Source organism: Gymnodraco acuticeps, unplaced genomic scaffold, assembly GCF_902827175.1.
Source record: "Gymnodraco acuticeps unplaced genomic scaffold, fGymAcu1.1, whole genome shotgun sequence".
NCBI lineage: Eukaryota > Metazoa > Chordata > Actinopteri > Perciformes > Bathydraconidae > Gymnodraco > Gymnodraco acuticeps.
The window spans coordinates 2,897,941-2,911,283 of NW_022990135.1; the positions used below are offsets into that span (position 1 = coordinate 2,897,941).

The window sequence follows — 13,343 nt, forward strand, 5'->3', positions numbered from 1 at the left end:
TGTCAGCCTGCCATCGGGGCACAAACTTATCTCTTGCCCTCATTGGTCATGTGCGCGTTCGTGTGTGTTGGAGGAGGGGCTCTGTGAGGAAGTGGCAGATTTTCTCCGGTTGTGTATTTTCAAATTCTAGCGATCTCGAGCTGGTTTCTCACACTTACCTACCCCACCTTTAATACGCCAAAAATAGAAAACACAATGATTGTTCACGAGTCCCAAAACACGAGTCCAAGTCGAGTCTGAAGTCTTTTGAGCAGGAGTCCAAGTCAAGTCTGAAGTCTCTGTGTGTGCGACTTAAGTGCGACTCGAGTCCGAGTCACAGACTCGAGTCCCCATCTCTGGTGTACACACACATACATGTCAGTGCACACAATGGATTGGATTTAACACAGTGGAAACCACTCACTAAGAACACTAACATCTTCCTCTGTCACACACACAGCTCATGTTCAGCTCTGGATCTCATTGTGAAGTACTTTGGTGTCCTTTTATTCCAGACAAATCACATTTAGGGACTCAAACACACACACACACACACACACACACTCAGTAGTGGGGCTCTCTTTTCTCACTAGACCCTTGATCCATCATCCCTCCTGCATGTTATCATAGGGCCGTGAAAGTGATTTTACATCCCTCAGCCATGCACACTAATAAGCCTCACCTAAAATGACCAGGCTCAGCTGGCTGCGTAGTGTCGCCAGACCCTCAAGAGATGTGTGTGTACGGACAGCCTTTAGAGGGGGGGGGGGGGCTACACACAGACAGGAAGTGTTGTTTGTTTACTAGTCACGTTTGGCTCACGGCCACACGGCTACCGATGGAGTCTCAGCTGCCCCACTGCGAGGCACACGAGTCGGGGTGGACCGATTAGCTGGCAGCCTAGGAAAAATCACTATGATATCGCTATGATACCACTGTGCTGTAAATATATGCGTCTCCTGCTGAGCAGAAACACCATAAGAACAGGACTTTGCCAGTAAAAAAATAAGAACAAAACTGCCAAAGCATTTCTAGATATCAGATCATGTTGTTAAGCCTACCTCACGTCAAAAAGTCACACTATTCCTATACCAATAAAGTCTAATTTCAACAACCCTTGGATTCTTGCAGGAAGTAATTTGACTTAATCGTTGTACATTATTTGCACAGTTTTATAATACCTAGGCCTAAGTCTTATATTATAGCATTTATTTTTAAATCCCCCTGCGGTCAAAAATGTGTTTTGCTCCTCACTGTGCAGAGTGATATATGTGCAGTCTGCTCTAACATTCGTCTGCTGCAGGGGAACTTTCTCTGTGCTCACCTTAAATATCACTGTTACACATGGGCTTACCTGCAGGATTTATGACATCACAACTAGCCTGGAGCCAATCAGGCTGCAGTATGTTACTGTGATGGTGAGAATTGAGCTGACACTTAACATGGACTAAACAGTGAAATAGGAGATCGTGTTTCCAACCGTTCTATTTTAAATTAACAAAAGTTCTTCATTTGTTTACTCTTACAGCTCTTTTGATTGATTATTTATTTGTTTCGTGTGCGTTTCTCTTGTGACTAGATAGTGATTTAACAAAAAATGTTTACCCCCTAGTAAAACCACAGTTCTCACAAACACTGTGTTTCTGTCTCTGTAGGGTCCCTTTAGTTATTTTTTTGCACAATGGTTTATAGTTACCTGATTGTACTTCGAACGATTTCTGTCTCACACTGTTTGGCATCAATATACCTAATGGGCTTACAGTGTAGACGCTCAATAGTGCTTTTACAGCCTTTAAAGTATTTTCACTCACTTTAAAATATGCCTTTGTTTACCTTGTTTGTGAGTTATATTAAATCAGTACTGAGTTCATCAAGCATCCGTGTGTTTGCATCCCCCCTGTGTGTTCCTATCATAATGTTTAATTGACTATCATTCCAAGTGAGAGAAAACATTTTCTGAGCAAAAATGGCGCTGCTTGTAATTATTTCAGGATATTAAAACTTGTGGAGTTTATTAAATCCAGCTCAATCTTTAATTATAAAGAGCGAGCTGTCAGCTGTGTAGAGGGTAAACACAACAAGAGATTCAAAAAAGGGAGTAGATAGTGTTGGCCAGACATAAACACTGGGTGTCTCTACAATGAATGACACTTTATCAGAATGACATCACACGTGTTGCCTCTAATCAATGCATGTTTTATTATAGCATCATCAGATGACTTGCAATAATCCCTCAGAAACACGCACGTGCATGTTAATGCTGAGGAATGTCTTATCTCCTGCAGAACAGCGACATGCCTGCCTGTTGTTGTGACACTGAGTTTATTCCTGAACAACATGAGGATAACAGGCAGCAGAATTTACCAAACTCGCTCCAGGACTAATCCCCCAAATTCCCGTTTCCTGTCTGAGCAGCTGCTCTCGTGACAGGCACGTCAGCCGGACTTGTTTGACTAAAAAAATTATTTGCACGGCAGATGAAATGATGTCCAAGTGTTTGGTGTGCTGGTTTATCCAGCCTGCTTTCCAGGGTCTTACCTGAAAACGTGCCATTCTAGCCGCTTGACATCTCAGCCGCCTTTAATCCCGAGCCGAGCCGGGCTGAGCTCGTAGCTCGGCGCAGTTGAACAGGTGAAAGCCTGGAGGTGTTCTCCAAAATCCCCAAACTGTGCGTAACCGCGCTGCTGCTTATCCAGGTGAACGCGCAGGCACTGCTGATGAAGGTGTGTGTGTGAAACGCGTAAGGAAGGGGGTTCACTCAAGTGTGTGTGTGAGCTGTTTATCCGATGCTGTCAATCACAAATACTCCCGGTGTTTCTCCCGGTGCCGCGCTCACAGCGGCCGAGACTCCTCCTCTGCTCCGGCAGCGCTCTCACGGTCTGCCGTGGTCCGGTGTTCAACACGCAAAGTCTCTCTATCTCTCCCTATCTCCCCCTCCCCTCCCTCTATGAGAGTGTGTCAGTGCTGTTATAGAAGCTGTGGCAGTGAGAGTAAAACTCTACAAGTCCTGCACTAATGCAACCTTTTCTAACTATCCCATACAACTGAATTGTCAATAAAGTTTTGAGGTACATTGAAAAACAAAGGATGGGGGGATGTTTGTTTGGGGGTTGTGTGATGACACCCATTGTATTCATCGGCTGTTTGTGGTTGCATCTCTTTGTAACATGCTGAAATGTGAAAAGTACTCAAGTAAAAATAACATTATACAAAAAACTAGGTTTCATGTGGGACACGTGTCAGATTCAGATTACCTTATTGTCCGTTAAATGCACATACAATGGAAAAGTGTCTTTAGAAATGACGCATGCAATACACAGCACAACATACAGTTCACACACACACAAAATGTTGCACATTAAAAGTCTAAAAGTGACTAAAGTGCTTAGTGTATTGTTCTTCCTTAGTGTATAGTCCATTAAAATATCACAACAGAGCATGATACTACAGTAAATAAATGAATAAACATTAAAATGATGGTTGTCCTTAGAGGCAACCTTGAGGCTTGGAAATGGGGCTTAAGGTTGACATGAGATGTGTGTGAGAGTGGGGTGGGCGGGGGGGAGAGGAGGATTATTTTCACAGGCTGTTACTGAGAATGGTCGCAGGTGATGGAATGAAAGATTTCTTGTAATTGTAGAATTATGGCCATACAAGTTGTCGAGGCTAATGTTCACACACACTGTTGGCCATTGGAAGAAATGTAGGAGTCAATATCTTGCCCAAGGACGGCTGCAGAAACGTAATTGTGCAAAACAAATTCTAGGATCACATACGTTTTACTCTGAAACATCATCGTAATAACATTATTACCCCATAAACTAGAATATACCGCAGGCTTTCTGCCAAAAAGTCTTAAACCCAACATGAGAGGACCCTAGTGACATCACTGCGCTATCATCAGGTCTCAAAGTTCCTCCAGAGCCGCAGATGTGTGTGTACAGGATGTGGAGTGCCCCTTTTACTAATTGGAGTAATAGGATTTGTTCTCCCCATAGAAGACAGGAAGTAGCCAGTTTCTCTTATACAGTAAGAAACCAGAATAATTGTTCACCTTCATGAATGCTTCATCAATCAGCCTTATGGGCTTTTTTTGGACAGGATTTGATATCAATATTACTGCAGCCCATCCGCTTGACTGATGATGCATTAGCTTTAATGAAAAATAATAATTATTTCCAGTTTCCTTTTATCCAATGTTGTTAGTAAAAAGCTAAGCTGGTTGCTAGCTGGCTTTGATTGATGGTGTTGATATCTCAGCATTCCTAAAATACAGATGAAGAGATATTTTGCTTGCAATCGCACAGCTTTAATAATCACTTTCTTTACAGTTTTTTTTTTTTTAAAGATGAAGGTCTCGTTTTCATTTCACACCCTTTATTTGATTGGAACAAATTGCAGCCGGTCAAATACAAGCTGTTGTTTTCACAGCTCGTCCCTCCTTCGCTTAATTCCTGATTGATGCGCTTACTGTTGTTTATTGACTTGTAACCACCTCGGACGGGCTCTGTGAGAAGCCCTGCAGCTCTCACTGCTCTGCAACATTCATCAAACCCAACACTTGGACCATTCCACCAAACGGAATTTCATTTTGGAATATCTAAATGAGATCAAACTTAAATGAGGGACAATTATCGAGCGTGAGGATCTGCACCGGGGTGACTTGATCTCCGCTCTAGCTCTGCAAAGTGTATTTTTCTTCTCATGAATAGAATATCAGCTCATTTCCTGGGTCATCTGCTGCCGGGGTAATTTGTGGAATGGCTGAGAGCATGCTGAACACATCCAACATTGGGGAAAGCACTGTCTATGTGGCACTTTAAAGGCATTTAAAGGTCTTAAACACTCAAACAAACATTACAATTAAAGAATAATTCTGTTGCAAATACAATCTGAGCCCATCAATGTGTACTTTAAAGTTCGTTTTTGTATCTCTCTGTTTACTGTTCAGCCTCCTAGATGGATTGAGTTACTGCTAATGCTATCCCAACATTTCTACTGCTGTTGACAAAAATGAACTCGAGAAACAATGTGTTTGTCACAGAAGAGAGCACAGCCAACTACAATTCATCAAAAACATGCCTGCACCGAGAGTCATGGTTGTTTGTTGTTTCTTTTTGACAGTAAATCAATTCTAAAAAAGGTATAAAATAAACATTCCGCATCAAAAAATGTTCATTGACAATTGTTTTAAGTAATACGTTACTTCAAGACATTGTCAAAGTCAGTCGTTTAAAAAATAACATTCTTCCTCTTACTTTTGAAAAGGTCAGGGAGTCTCAATGGTTGTCTTTTAGTCACATGACCAATCAATGGACTGCATGTATCAAAGCTGGAAACAGACGAAAGTAGTGGGTTATATGTGATGTTTAGATTTGAATGTGTACGTACGTGTTCACAAAGAGACCGGTAATAGATGCAATTTGACATATATCCCAATCCACAGCTCAGGCGTTAAGCTCATATCAGTGTTTTTGTTAACCAGAGCCATTGAGGGGAGAATTGATAGCATTACTTTATTTCCTGAATATCGGAAAAGCTACTATTTCTTACATTTCTGAGTATTATATGTTATTGGGCTTTGGGGGGTTAAGCAATGAAAAAGCTGCGCGACAGTAAAACACTTGTGCTGCCAAGTGTGTAGTTAATCATTGTTTTAAATTGCACTGCAAGACTCTTTACAATTAAAACAGTGGGGCATTTACTTTCTTTCTCAGCTGGCAGTATTGACAAGAGGAAATAAAAAAGGGACCATTAGGAACCACTTAAAAGGGAAAAGAACACTGCTTTTATGCTTTATTAGATTTCTTTGCTTTTCATTTAGGATCATATTACAGTCAAACAAGGAGAGTGACTTCTTTGAAAACAATGCTTTGATAAATGTGATTCCTGAATTTTAACGTCATGGTTTCCTTTTTTCAGCAATTTGTATAAATCTGATAATGCAGGCAAAACATTACAGGACAAATAAATGAAATTGGGATTTTGAGTGATTTTTCTTAATTAGATTGAATCTTGAATGCACATTTACCACTGGATAAATGCATACATTTGCATTTTACCTGTGGATAATTCCTCTTAATGTGAAAGCAGTATTAATGTGTATCCTCCCTGTTTAAGAGCAGGAGGAGCGGTCATTATTCACACACCGTAATGAAAGCCAGGGTTAGAAAATAAAGCGATCCTTCATATAAAACTAGTTCTGTCAAGTGCAGCTTTATCTACTCGACATTAAATGCTAGTGACAGAATAATGCAGCGACTGCGCAGCGTGCGTGACAGCCAGCGTCCCCGGACACATCATGAGAAACACTGGAGCAAAGTTAGAAGGACCTGTGATAAGCACACTAGTTGTTTACAGCAGTGGCAAGGAGAGAGAAGGTTACACTCATGCACACCTGGGAGACGCTCAGTATAACCACTGTTAGGTTCTAGGGGCGTTTTCAAGGTTATCAAAGACAGAGTGCTTCTCTCTGCTGTTACTGACCAGATGTTTCTAGCTCACAGGAGCTGACATTAGTCCAGGAACGAGGGTGAAAATACAAAAAATGTCCACGTTTGTATTTAAACAATTTCTTAAGTTTTCCATTTGTTCTACTTAACTACATTTCCGAGTAAACATTGTCTTTTTTGCACATTTATCTCTTGTTTTGCTACTTCTACAAAATTAAAATGCAGTTTACACATGAATGCATCAAGCTAGGACCACGTGTACACACACACACACACACACACACACACACACACACACACACACACACACACACACACACACACACACACACACACACACACACACACACACACACACACACACACACACACACACAGGACCTCCATTAGAGATGCCCGTGTACCGTCCAAACGACTGCTAAAAAGAGCAATATACACTTTTGTTAATAAATAATATATCCTACCTCTGTGGAGGTGTATTTTTACTTTTGACACTTCAAGTTTATCTTGCTATTAAAACGTTTTAGTTTTTTGGGGGGGTCAGCAGAATGAGAACATTCAATTATGTCAAAAAAAGACATACAAATGTTGTTTAGTGCAAGTGTTGGGAATTAAGAACCTTTGCTGACAGAAGTTGAGTATGTATTTCTTTCCTGTTCCAACTGACACTTTTTCAGATTTATAGTTGCAATTAGAGAGACCTGTAAGAGATGTAGACCGTTTGAGCAAACCGAGACTCTGCTGACTCTTTAGTAACAGGATTTCAGGCTTTAACAACTTCCTAATGAAATAGAAAAAGACACAAAGAGGGAAAGAAAGTAGAGTTTGAACTTTAATAAACCCCACAGGGACACAACAGTCTAAAACTGGTGGTGTTAGTTTGTAAAAAGGGGAAGTAACATTTCTGTGGCAGATTAGGAAATTGAGAGGACAATGAGTACAGCTCTCCAGGGGGGCAATTATTAGTGCGGGAAGTACTGCACAGGTGTTTTAATGTGAAGACGCGTCCTTGATGGGAACTAACCTCCCCATAACTGCACTTCATTCATCCAGAGTTTTTCTGTGGCCTTAAATTCTTAAAATATGTTCAATGCAGCAAAATTGAAAAGTATTTCTCGAGCACAATCCCTTTATGAGGACTGAGGTCACATTTTTTACGATTCCATCACACAGAACATGTCCTCCACATAACATCCATTGAATACAATGAATCACAAATCCTTTTTTTTTTTTTTTTAATAAAAACCATTCTGGGGATAATCACTGGGTTTCCAAAGAAATATCACTTTAAATCAGAGCTGGACCCAAGCAAAGGTAAAGGAAGGGTCACAATGAATAAGCTTCCATGCAGCAAACCACACGAAAACAGACAAATAAATCTGGAGGACCAACAGGAAGTAGAATTAAAGAGTGCAGAGAGCCAACACCTGTCCTCCCAGGTTTATTCTAAATCCACGATGAAGACACGTATATTCCATGACAGTGACTTCGACCACCTGTGTTTGTAAAGCCTATTTCCTGCTTGATTGACTTGTTGCTGAATATTCTGCGCCGCGCATCGACAGCGTTTAGAGTTCTTCTCCGCTGAAGTGCTACTCTAAAAATAAAGCTGGCAGGTCGGCAGCAGATATGAGAGCAGTCAGCGTCAGGAGGCTAATTATAAAAGGAATAAGAATGCTGAGCGTGTTTGGAGGAAGACAGCAAGTTGGACTTTCAACCTATTAACAACAGGAGAAGACTATAAGTGTAGATCCCAACCAATGTCAAGGTAGTTTTGCATTGTCGCTTCTAACATTGATGACATTTGATATGGAGTGACAGACTGAGATTTGATCGTTTACTTAAAACCTGACTCTTATACACATATTACACTTTTTCCTCACTTGTCAAGCCTACCAATCCATAAACTTAAAATACAAATAAAATAAGAGAACCAGGTCAGTAAAACAAGCTGTTAAGATTTATCTTCCCTATTATTTTTCATTATAATAAGTTGCCAACCATCTGAGTATCTCCACCCATGACTTAAGAACTACATTTGCCAAGGTGCACCATAGCTTTTTTAATATTTTATTTTCAGGTGACAGCACCATAGCTTTTATAGCAAGACGATCAGAGCAGGTATTTTAAGATAGAGAGTATGAGGATAAAGTAGTGAAATACAAGTGATAACAAGCCACATATGTGCAATATGTGAATTTGAAATAGAAATTGTAGTCTTGTAGGATAGGTTTCCGTCAGGTTCCAATGGAGAGTTTGGAAATGACATATTCCTGACCATGATATCACGGATAGCTTCATTACACCAAGTGTCCATGGCTCCTCTCATTTCACATTCTCAGTGTTTCCTGCAGCTCCACGGTGAAGCATTGTGCTGCGTGATGGGAAGTGACAGGAAACACGTTTAAACGTCCTCCAGGAGACAGGTCAGGCCCCAAAGTGGGGGGGGGGATCAGCCATAACCGGAGGGCAGCTGGACTGATCTCTGCTGCCTGTTCCAGCTGTGATCTGAGGACCGGAGAGCGTCTGGTCTCTCATCTGCTCGGCCCACCCCAGGATCTCTGTATTCATGTGTAGTATTCTAGTAGTGTAATTGCTGCTTGCCTGATGTGTATTTCCCTTACTGTGCTCTCATTATCCCTCAAAAGCACCTGGGAATATCATAATTCAATGTTGGGCCTGCTTGCCAACATCCTGCTTGCCAATATTGTAAGAGCAAAACAAAATCGTACAACTCAGTGCAATATCCCCAGCAGCTGACGTGACACAAACACACACACTCGTATGGTGCGCCCTCAGCGAGCAAACATATGCCTGTTTTTACGGAGATCACAAGCACCATTTAGCGTAGCCATTAGCGTCAGCCAGCGCAGGAAGTAGAAGGGATCCCTCTTGCTTATTGGCTGGGGAACCTCTTGAAGAGGTTTTGATTGGATAGACAATGACCTCTCTGTGTGTGTGTGTGTGTGTGTGTGTGTGTGTGTGTGTGTGTGTGTGTGTGTGTGTGTGTGTGTGTGTGTGTGTGTGTGTGTGTGTGTGTGTGTGTGTGTGTGGTCTAGCATTACTATACTTGTGGGGACCTAAATCTGTTTACATAGTCACGTGTGGGGACTGGCTTCCCTTATGGGGACAAATTGGAGGTCCCCATGAGGGGAGTCATTAATTTTAGGGTGAAGACTTGGTTAGGTTTAGGATTAGGGTAAGGGTAAGGTTAAGGGTAAGGGTTAGGGTTAGGCATGTGTTGGTTATGGTTAAGGTTAGGATAAGTCTCCAGGAAATGCATGTAAGTCAATGTAATGTCCCCTGAAGTGATGTATACATGGTATGTGTGTGTGTGTGTGTGTGTGTGTGTGTGTGTGTGTGTGTGTGTGTGTGTGTGTGTGTGTGTGTGTGTGTGTGTGTGTGTGTGTGTGTGTGGACAAGGGTGACAGATAGAAAAACAGCCGGACCAGCTGGCCGAAAATCACCGCAATCTGCTGCCTATAGCTGGCACAAGAACAAACACACACACACACGCACACACACACATTATTTAACAACAATTACATCCTTAAATTAATAAATGTTAAGTTATTTGGAATGCTCTGTGAATTACCATATAATACAGATTTACAGTCAAAAGAAACAGACTGATGTGTGTCATTTGGCTCAGACAGCAGCTATACACACCTCCCTTCCCTCCTCCGGTGAAACCAATAGTGTGTGTCCTCTCTCTCCCCCCCCCCCTCTCTCTGAAAAGAAGCCAAACCATTCGCGGGTCATTAAAATAATTTATTACAATTCTCAATATTCTCTTAATTAAAATTCACTTATCACAGTTGGGGACTTGAGAGCGGGGCCATTAAGGAGACTGCTCTCTGGAGTGTACGACGCATAGGAGTGTGTGTGTGTGTGTTAATACAATCACCTGTGAGTGTGTATGCGTCGGCACCTGAGCATGCATGCTAAACCGGGCTCTTAATCACTAGCTTCCGTGATTAGGCCGTACAGTGAGGCAAACTGATTTTAGGAAATATTAAAGGCTGCCATCAGGCCGGCTCTTTAATCAGCTGACATGGACACTCAAACACCCACAACTCCACTTAGTGAATACACAATTCAAATATACCAGGTGATCCCCGTTCACTTTGCCCTGCTTACTGTTGCATATCAACAGCAACTTTTATTGGATGTAGCTAGCAAGTGTTTCAACGAAAAACAGCTTTTTTTTGTATCTCCATCCTTTCACCTATTCTTCATGTCCCTCACTGTTCATCAGCATTATTGTTTCCAGAGACACTGATGCTGCGCCACGAGCTCTCATTCTCAGCGTTAAATTGTCTTTAAACAAAAACTGCAGGGATAGAAAAAGATGCTGCAGGCGAGCGTTCAGCTGCAATCCCTCTCATAGAAGCCCAACACGTGATGTGTTAGATACAACGGCTCAGCAGTGGGGGCAGATATGGAATCTGATGCTCTTCTCTCTATCTCTCTGAACACACACAGGGGTTGCTGTGTGCGCGCGTGTGTGTGTGTGCCACTGTAGCCATGTGTCAGCTCCAGCTGCCTTCAGGCTCACAGAGAGCTTTTGAGGAAGTGCCTGGGTTGCCAAGGACCTCAGCGCCTACTGTATTGTATCCCGGGCTACAGTTGCTATGGCATCTGTATTGTTGCACTGCCAGTAGCGATAAATGTATGCATGTTTCCCGCAGAGAGTAATCCCGCAGAGGGCGGAGTCATTAGCTAAACGAGCAGAATGACAGAGACACACAATGCAGATACACACAGACTCACAAGTGCACACTGGTATGTTGTAATTACCGCCTCTTTACTCCTGGCAGAATGATAAACAGTTTTTTCTCCTGCGTGCCTTTAAAGTGTGTGTTGTGAGTCCATGTGTGTGTGCAGGCTGTGGCTAGAGGCCTCAATGATCTACTCTACTGATGTTTCATTAAACTACAAGCCAGGGGACTTCAGATCTCTGTCAAATGTCCCCCAGCTGATCACACACACGCACTCAAATCCTGTTTGAGTCATACGACCGCCCCGAGCCACACAACCTGTGAGTTAACTCAAGTTTGTTTACAAGTGAGTGAAATCATCGTACGGGTGTTTTGTTTACTTCTTAAAAGCATTTTCGCTCCAGAAACGCCAGCCCAGCCTCCTCTGGTGAGCGAGCAATTAACCTGCCTGAAAGCCTCGAGTCAAGCAGAACTGATGTACTCCTCAGTATTTCATTCCTCAGGGATCGCTTGAAACCTGACTCCTGAGTATCAATGTGATCATTGGAATTGGAAGAAACAGTCAACCGGCAATCTTCTTCTGTGATTTAATTAGTTTAATTAATATACCAAGTCGCTGCTTTCCTCAAATCAGCATCATCTTATTTAGTAATAAACCTCCTTTATTATTTCCTACCAAGAGTTGTTTTTCTTGCTGATCAAAGGAGGGTTTTTCAATGATGATGATTTCAATGAACAACCCGAGGGCTAATTAAATGATTTAGCTTGTCTCCTATGTATTCTCTGAAACGTGCCTGCCACAGTTGTTGATAAAGCTGGGGGACTTAAGAGGACAACTAACAAAAGCATGTAAGGAATGATAATGATAATAAACCTAAAGAATGCTTTAAAGGAGTAGTTGGTATTTCAGTTAATGTAGAATAACTCATTTTCAGTGAAGGGTATGCAGAATATAACCTGACTCTTAATGTCCTTTTAGCTGTTTGTGTTTGTCCAACAAAGCTTCAAACAGACAACACTAAGGACTAGCTAGTGAACATACTGGAATAAAGAGACTACATATGCTCACAAATGTTGTTTCCACCGTGTGTTACTTTTGTTGACACTGTAACTTGTCGTGGTTGACTTTTGCCAGCACATTTATCACACCAAATGTTTGAGCTTCTGGCAAATCTAGCAATACTCATCGTAATCCCTTTGATGAAATCCCTCTATTGCAGGCTACTAACCACATGTTACAAATGGCTGAAGGCACTCAAAAAAAAACCTAAAACACCTGGTTTCCATAACTCTGTCGGAGAGGTATCAGAGAGAAACATATTTCCTTTGTGTTCAAATAAAGCAGAACAATTCAGATGTCTTGAGTAGCTGTGGCATCCAGTCCAAAGCCCCGTGATGAATGTAATTGTAGATTAAAGCCGTGTTAACAAGTCAACGAACAGCGTACCAGGCCCTGAGGCTAAAAAGTGACCAGCCAAGTGAGACTGGCTCATTAGGACACAATTCAGATTGATCTGCTCTTCTGCCCGGGTCAAATTAAATCTAATGGAGTAAACTGAGCAAGACAACAACACTTGGTTCAAATTAAGTTCCCTGCAGAGAAGTGGAAATGATCAATAATAGAAATGTTCAACAAACTGTTGCATTTGATGATTTTGAGTGCTCAAAATGGTGCTGAAAGTTGAGTGATGTCTCTAAGTTTCACACGGGACAGGATCCCCATTCCCCTGGTTGAACGTCGTCCTCCTCCATTTTCCCTTTGCTTTGTATACTATGCCAGTTGCTCTGAGCGTCTAAGTTAAAAGCCCATTGGGTCCCATAAAGGGTTCCTTATGCCGAGGTATAAAGAGGGATTCTGGACCCGGTGTTTGATGCTCCGGGAGTCAGCCTGTGAGTTCAAACATCAACGAGTCGCTGACTACACCCTTTAGTCTCGTAAAAAGGAATGAAATCAATTGACAGGAGACAACAGATGGGGAATGTCTCAATGGGAGGGGGACGCTGCTCAGTTTACAGTACACAAAGCCATAAAAGTTTGATCACTCTCGCTCTGCATTTCCTAAACTGTACTCCGACTCAAAGCAAAAGTCAGGACCATAAAGTACTGGCGTCTTGTTTTTGGAAATGTGCCTAATGGCATTAGCCCTCACCGTGTTTCTGGTACAATAAGTAAATCCCCTTCCTGCAATAT

At 42.0% G+C, this 13,343-nt stretch overlaps 1 protein-coding gene across 8 annotated transcripts in view; it reads right to left on the reverse strand.

The window, feature by feature from the left end:
• dmd (dystrophin) overlaps positions 1-13,343 on the reverse strand; it is a 182,536-nt gene that overhangs the window by 162,416 nt on the left and 6,777 nt on the right. For 2 of the 8 annotated variants that reach the window (XM_034216840.1, XM_034216842.1), the window contains exon 1: positions 2,518-2,892. The exons of the other annotated variants lie outside the window; for them this stretch is intronic. The gene's annotated coding sequence lies outside the window, so the exon portion shown is untranslated. Of the gene's footprint in view, positions 1-2,517; positions 2,893-13,343 lie in introns of those variants that run through there. 8 annotated transcript variants of the gene reach the window in all.